The sequence below is a fragment of the Pelophylax lessonae genome, assembly GCF_965119305.1.
Source record: "Pelophylax lessonae genome assembly, chromosome: 3".
NCBI classification, from domain to species: Eukaryota; Metazoa; Chordata; class Amphibia; order Anura; family Ranidae; genus Pelophylax; species Pelophylax lessonae.
Genome location: NC_138770.1, coordinates 377,834,932 through 377,842,299, shown reverse-complemented (window position 1 = coordinate 377,842,299; position 7,368 = coordinate 377,834,932).

Sequence of the window (7,368 nt, the reverse complement as noted above, 5' to 3'; positions counted from 1 at the left end):
TGTAGCTGCATTTGTTTTTTTTTTTCTCCTGTTTTCACCTGGTGGTCTCCTCAGTAACTTCCTGTATTACAGCACCCCCACTCTGGATGAGTGCACCTTTTAGACAGTACCATTGTCAGTCTGGGAGGAGGGGGCTGTTAGATGTACTAGCAGATTTAAATACACCAACAATTTAAAGCCAAACTCCCACTAATACTTTACAAGTAGTTACAGAAACAGCTTTTTTTTTCTGTGGGATAAATGTTTTGCCTAAATAAATAATAGCTGATCATTTTAAACACCCCTATCAGTGTTTAAATGGTTTGTCTCTTCCCTGTAATTGATACATTTTCATGAGAGCTTGTTCTTTTGAAAAATAGACTTACTTGCCAGCTTACAAGAAACCTAAGCAGCTGCAATATAATGTTTGCTTTTGGTTTTAATACTGCATTAAAGACATGTCCTGCTTACCTGTGTCTTGGTATGAAGTAAAGTGCAGGCTTGCACTCCTCATTGGGATGATCCTTATTTGCAGCATTTTCTTTCTGAGTGGAGCTAAAAGCAAAATGAGCCTGTAGCACACTATAGAGAGCTGGCCCTTAAAATAAAAAAGTGAAGTCTAGAGTTCTTACTCTTTGACTGGTTTAATGGAATGATTAGCAATCAGTACTTTTTTTTTTTTTTTTTAACCAATATACATTATTTTAGCAAGAAAAACAAATCACACAGCACAAGCGATGTCAGTAAAAACATTCAATTTATAGTAAGAATAAAAGCGCATCCACTTCCATCTCAGAAGGTGAAGTCCAACCTGGTAATGAAGCAGCAGGTCAGCTCATGGAACAGTAGCTCAACATCAGTGGGGAGATTAAAGGCTCCAGGATCCACACACTTACCATGCTGTTAAAGAACAGGGATCGGAGGATGATAAGCTGCCAGCGGAAAGAAAACCTAAAAAACAGTGGGGAGACAGCAGACTTGGAAGCTTCCAAACATGGGTAGTGTGTGGATCCTGGAATCGAAAAAGATCGGAGGCTGGTCTCCCAAGATGGCTGTGCAGATGCTGTGTCCTATGTACGGTTCCAGCACTATCATCCCTCCTCATCCGCTCTTATCCCCGCAACAAGATCAACAAATAACACTTTCTAGACATATTTTTTTTCCCCAGAAGTGAGTGCACAGAACCTTCTGTTTCACAGCTCTGTTGTGGAGACCAGAAACAGGAATTTATATAGGCTTATGGCGATCCTTTCTTTTTGTACATGCATATACTCTTTCTCCCACTCTTGCTCCTCCATCCAGCTGTTGGTACCAGAAAAGACACCCCAGTGTTAGCTCTTAACCAACTTGGAACTTACATAAGGCTTTGGGGTCTCTCCCTGTCCTTATTTAATAGTACTGCACCAATCAAAAGGTGCCAGCACTGTCACATGATCACCCATATCCCCTTCACAGAGTAGCAAGAGGACAGATGAGGTGTGGGGGCATCTTAGGTTTTCCAGATACAAGCTCCAGCAACCACTTTGATCCAGAGTGTGGCTGTATTTTTGTCACAGGCCAATCGTGCATGGTAAAACTTAAGGCCCGTACACACGAGCCGAAATTCGGCCGGGAATTTTCGTCCGACGACCGATCTGCCGATTTTCGGCTTGTAAGGCTCCATGTACACGGGACGCTGGAAATGGCCGTTTAGGAGCAGTTGGGCGTTTTTTTCAGAAGCCCCTGAACCCATCTACATTTTATCTTATCTGTCCATGTACACCAGGTCGTTTACAGTCATTTGCAGGCAGTTGCGTTCAGGGACTGTTTTTACAATGCAATTATTTGCGTTCGAACGTGTGTTTCCCGGCGTTTCAAACTCACAAACGCGTCCGAACGCGTCTGAACGCGATGACCCGCGTTTAGCATTCACGTTTTTCCATTTTAAAGGGGAATAATTTTTTTGACCTCTAGGAACGCTTCTAAACGCAAACGCCCGCAAACGCTGCTAAACGCCCGCTAAACCGTACAAACGCGACTGAACGGACGTTTCAAACGTCCTAAAAATTCCAGCATTCAAAGGGACTTTTAACAACGTCCCGTGTACATGGAGCCTTAGTATGATGCTTCCGACAACCGACTTTTCGGCCGAAAAAATCCTGGTGTGCAGGCTATAAAATTTTTGTCGACCGTCTAAACACGTACGATTTTCGTCTCATTAGTACAGATTTCGATGGGGAAAAATCTTATGAGCAAGACTGGGCATGCTCAGAGATGAAAGAACACATGACATCACTTCTGAAGTAGAATTCTGTCGTGCGGGAAAATTCGTGTGCAGTCTAGGCACATTCCAACCAACAGACACGATTCTGGACAAAAGACGGACGACCGGTCGGCGGAAATTCGTTGCGTGTGTACGAGGCTTTAGAGTTCCAGGGCAGATGGAAAGCTACAGGTTGCACTTCTGGTTGAAGCCATAATCTGTTTTCTGACATGATTTTATAGACACAGGGCACCATTTGTATTAAATGTGACACATATGGGATATATTTGTAGAGCTATTCATCCTGCATTGCTGCTTGTACGTTCGTTCTGTGCGGATGTTGGCCTCATCCATAGTTAATAGGCTATTTTCTCTCCTGGTGGGATGTTTGACAAACAGTTATTAAGTAACACGTGATTGCCAGTGGAACACATATTTTGAAAGGTCTATTGAACAAATGCAACCATTGGGAGGGTATACAACCCTTTTAGGGAAAGTACCAACATCCCTTGCTTTAACTACAAAAATCATAGTAGACCAATATGGGACTTTATGTGGATGCAGTCCACGAACGAAATCTGTTTTTTCCCCTCACTGATGATATGGCAAGTTATGTGACATCTGTGTCATATGTCCACAATCTACAGTATCTCACAAAAGTGAGTACACCCCTCACATTTTTGTAAATATTTTATTATATCTTTTCATGTGACAAAACTGCAGAAATTACACTTTGCTACAATGTAAAGTAGTGAGTGTACAGCTTGTATAACAGTGTCAATTTTTTCCCCTCAAAATAACTCAACACACAGCCATTAATGTCTAAACCACTGGCAACAAAAGTGAGTACATCCCTAAGTGAAAATGTCCAAATTGGGCCCAATTAGCCATTTTCCCTCCCCGGTGTTATGTGACTTGTTAGTGTTACAAGGTCTCAGGTGTGAACGGGGAGCACATGTGTTAAATTTGGTGTTATTGCTCTCACTCTCTCATACTGGTCACTGGAAGTTCAACATGGCACCTCATGGCAAGGAACTCTGATGAGGATCTGAAAAAATAATTGTTTCTCTACATCTAGATGGCCCAGGATATAAGAAGATTGCCAAGACCCTGAAAATGAGCTGCAGCACAGTAGCCAAGACCAACAGGTTCCACTCAGAACAGACCTCGTCATGGTGGACCAAAGAAGTTGAGTGCACATGCTCAGCGTCGTATCCAGAGGTTGTCTTTGGGAAATAGACATATGAGTGCTGCCAGCATTGCTGCAGCGGGTGAAGGGGCGAGGGGCTTAGCCTGTCAGTGCTCAGACCATACGCCACACACTGCATCATATTGGTCTGCATGGCTGTCGTCCATAAGGAAGCCTCTTCTAAAGATGATGCACAAGAAAGCCCGCAAACAGTTTGCTGAAGACAAGCAGACGAAGGACATGGATTACTGGAACCATGTCCTGTGGTCTCATGAGCTCAAGATCAAATTATTTGGTTCAGATTGTGTCAGGCATGTGTGGTGGCAACCAGGTGAGGAGTACAAAGACAAGTGTGTCTTGCCTACAGTCAAGTATTGGGGTGGGAGTGTCATGGTCTGGGGCTACATGAGTGCTGCCGGCACTGGGGAGCTACAGTTTATTGAGGAAACCATGAATGAATACCAAAATGTACTGTGAAATACTGAAGCAGAGCATGATCCCCTCCCTTCGGAGATGGGGCCGCAGGGCAGTATTCCAACATGATAACCACTCCAAACACACTTCCAAGACGACCACTGCCTTGCTAAAGAAGCTGAGGGTAAAGGTGATGGACTGGCCAAGCATGTCTCCAGACCTAAACCCTATTGAGCATCTGTGGGGCATCCTCAAATGGAAGGTGGAGGAGCACAAGGTCTCTAACATCCACCAGCTCCATGATGTCGTCATGGAGGAGTGGAAGAGGACTCCAGTGGCAACCTGTGAAGCTCTGGTGAACTCCATGCCCAAGAGGGTTAAGGGAGTGCTGGAAAATAATGGTGGCCACACAAAATATTGACACTTTGAGCCCAATTTGGACATTGTCACTTAGGGGTGTACTCCTTTTTGTTGCCAGCAGTTTAGACTTTATTGGCTGTATGTTGAGTTATTTTGAGGGGGCAGCAAATTTACTCTGTTATACAAGCTGTGCACTCACCACTTTACATTATAGCAAAGTGTCATGTCTTCAGTGTTGTCACAGGAAAAGATATAATAAAATATTTACAAAAATGTGAGGGGTGTACTCACTTTTGTGAGGTACTGTATGTCTGAACATAGAAGGAAAGTAGAGAGGATTATGCTATATAATCAATACATTTATACCAGCATGTGTATAAACAAACTTAATTTTCTGTAAAATAATGCTGTGAATTGGCACCAGTAAAGTCCAATATTGTGTTACTATGGTGGTTGTAATACTTTGGAAGGTCAACTATACCTTCTTCCATTGAAGTGTTACTCTCAAAACTCTCAAAATCTGTATTTGGTTCATGATTTGTTGCCAAGATCCAACAGAGCTGTGAAAGCTGTGCCCAAAAAAAAAGGCAGGTAGTGCGCAAAGGACTTGTCTCCCGCAGCTGATGTTTGTCCCATTACTGACTTTGCCTTGTTCTGAACATCTATCTATGTTGAGGTGACCATCTTGGTAAAGGCAGGGCATTGGTTCCTTATGCTTCTAGTAAAGAGATCACTGAGTAACACAGAAGAGAAATCATCAAATCTCATAAGACTAGCAGTAAGAAAGCACAGTGCCTTCGATCTCGCACTGCAGCTTTACTGCTCTGATCCACTAAGTTCACTACTATTATTCTAAAATAATTAAAGACAAAAGGGTATTATTTCTGGATACTGCATGCATAACATTTTCAAATGTTCCCAATAACAAAGCAAAATGTCACTTTCTGATTTTGGGTCTGCTTTTAAGTATATGTAAACCCAATCACTATGTAAATAATTTCAAAAAGTATTTTCAATATGTTTAGATTTGCAGCTTTCATTAAAATAATACTGATGTGATCCTGGTAACCCTGCCAGGATGGTCCTTCTTCAGATGATTTCTGTTATAGGGTGATAATGAATAATTTTGCACATTGCATTGTTGGCACACAGTATATTTGCACATGATAAATTTGCACTTTCATTATTATACCAGGTTCATTGTGAGGGCAGCAGTCATAAATACCAGCACCTTAAGGGTCCTTTCACATGGCCCGCATCCGCCGACGGAGCCGTTCTGCTCAGTGGGGGATCGATCCGCCGATCCCAGCTGAGCAGGCGGATGGCAGCTCCATCTCCGCTCTCTGTGCTGAGACGGTGCTGTCAGATCCCTGCTGTGCTCTGTGGGGGAATCAGATGAGAAAGGGACCACCTGTCCTTTCTGATCCGATCCGATCTGCTGGATGGATGGAAAATAGGGTTTCCATCCATCTGGATTTCACAGATAGGATGGGAAGTGGTAGCAGCGGGTGTCAGTGGAGATGTCTCCGCTGACATCCGCTGCTCCATAGGGATGCATGGAGCATTCGTTCAGGTCCGCCTGAAAAACTGACAGGCGGATCTGATCAGATCGAACCAAACACATTTGTATTTATATACAGTGCCTTGCGAAAGTATTCGGCCCCCTTGAACTTTTCGACCTTCTGCCACATTTCAGGCTTCAAACATAAAGATATAAAACTGTAATTTTTTTGTGAAGAATCAACAAGAAGTGGGACACAATCATGAAGTGGAATGAAATTTATTGGATATTTCAAAGTTTTTTAACAAATAAAAAACTGAAAAATTGGGCGTGCAAATATATTCAGCCCCCTTAAGTTAATACTTTGTAGTGCCACCTTTTGCTGCGATTACAGCTGTAAGTCGCTTGGGGTATGTCTCTATCAGTTTTGCACATCGAGAGACTGAATTTTTTTCCCATTCCTCCTTGCAAAACAGCTCGAGCTCAGTGAGGTTGGATGGAGAGCGTTTGTGAACAGCAGTTTTCAGTTCTGTCCACAGATTCTCGATTGGATTCAGGTCTGGACTTTGACTTGGCCATTCTAACATCTGGATATGTTTATTTGTGAACCATTCCTTTGTAGATTTTGCTTTATGTTTTGGATCATTGTCTTGTTGGAAGACAAATCTCTGTCCCAGTCTCAGGTCTTTTGCAGACTCCATCAGGTTTTCTTCCAGAATGGTCCTGTATTTGGCTCCATCCATCTTCCCATCAATTTTAACCATCTTCCCTGTCCCTGCTGAAGAAAAGCAGGCCCAAACCATGATGCTGCCACCACCATGTTTGACAGTGGGGATGGTGTGTTCAGGGTGATGAGCTGTGTTGCTTTTACGCCAAACATAACGTTTTGCATTGTTGCCAAAAAGTTTGATTTTGGTTTCATCTGACCAGAGCACCTTCTTCCACATGTTTGGTGTGTCTCCCAGGTGGCTTGTGGCAAACTTTAAACGACACTTTTTATTGATATCTTTAAGAAATGGCTTTCTTCTTTCCACTCTTCCATAAAGGCCAGATTTGTGCAGCATACGACTGATTGTTGTCCTATGGACAGAGTCTCCCACCTCAGCTGTAGATCTCTGCAGTTCATCCAGAGTGATCATGGGCCTCTTGGCTGCATCTCTGATCAGTCTTCTCCTTGTATGAGCTGAAAGTTTAGAGGGACGGCCAGGTCTTTGTAGATTTGCAGTGGTCTGATACTCCTTCCATTTCAATATTATCACTTGCACAGTGCTCCTTGGGATGTTTAAAGCTTGGGAAATCTTTTTGTATCCAAATCCGGCTTTAAACTTCTCAACAAAAGTATCTCGGACCTGCCTGATGTGTGTCCTTGTTCTTCATGATGCTCTCTGCGCTTTAAACGGACCTCTGAGACTATCACAGTGCAGATGCATTTATACGGAGACTTGATTACACACAGGTGGATTCTATTTATCATCATTAGTCATTTAGGTCAACATTGGATCATTCAGAGATCCTCACTGAACTTCTGGAGAGAGTTTGCTGCACTGAAAGTAAAGGGGCTGAATAATTTTGCACGCCAAATTTTTCAGCTTTTTATTTGTTAAAAAACTTTGAAATATCCAATAAATTTTGTTCCACTTCATGATTGTGTCCCACTTATTGTAGATTCTTCACAAAAAATGG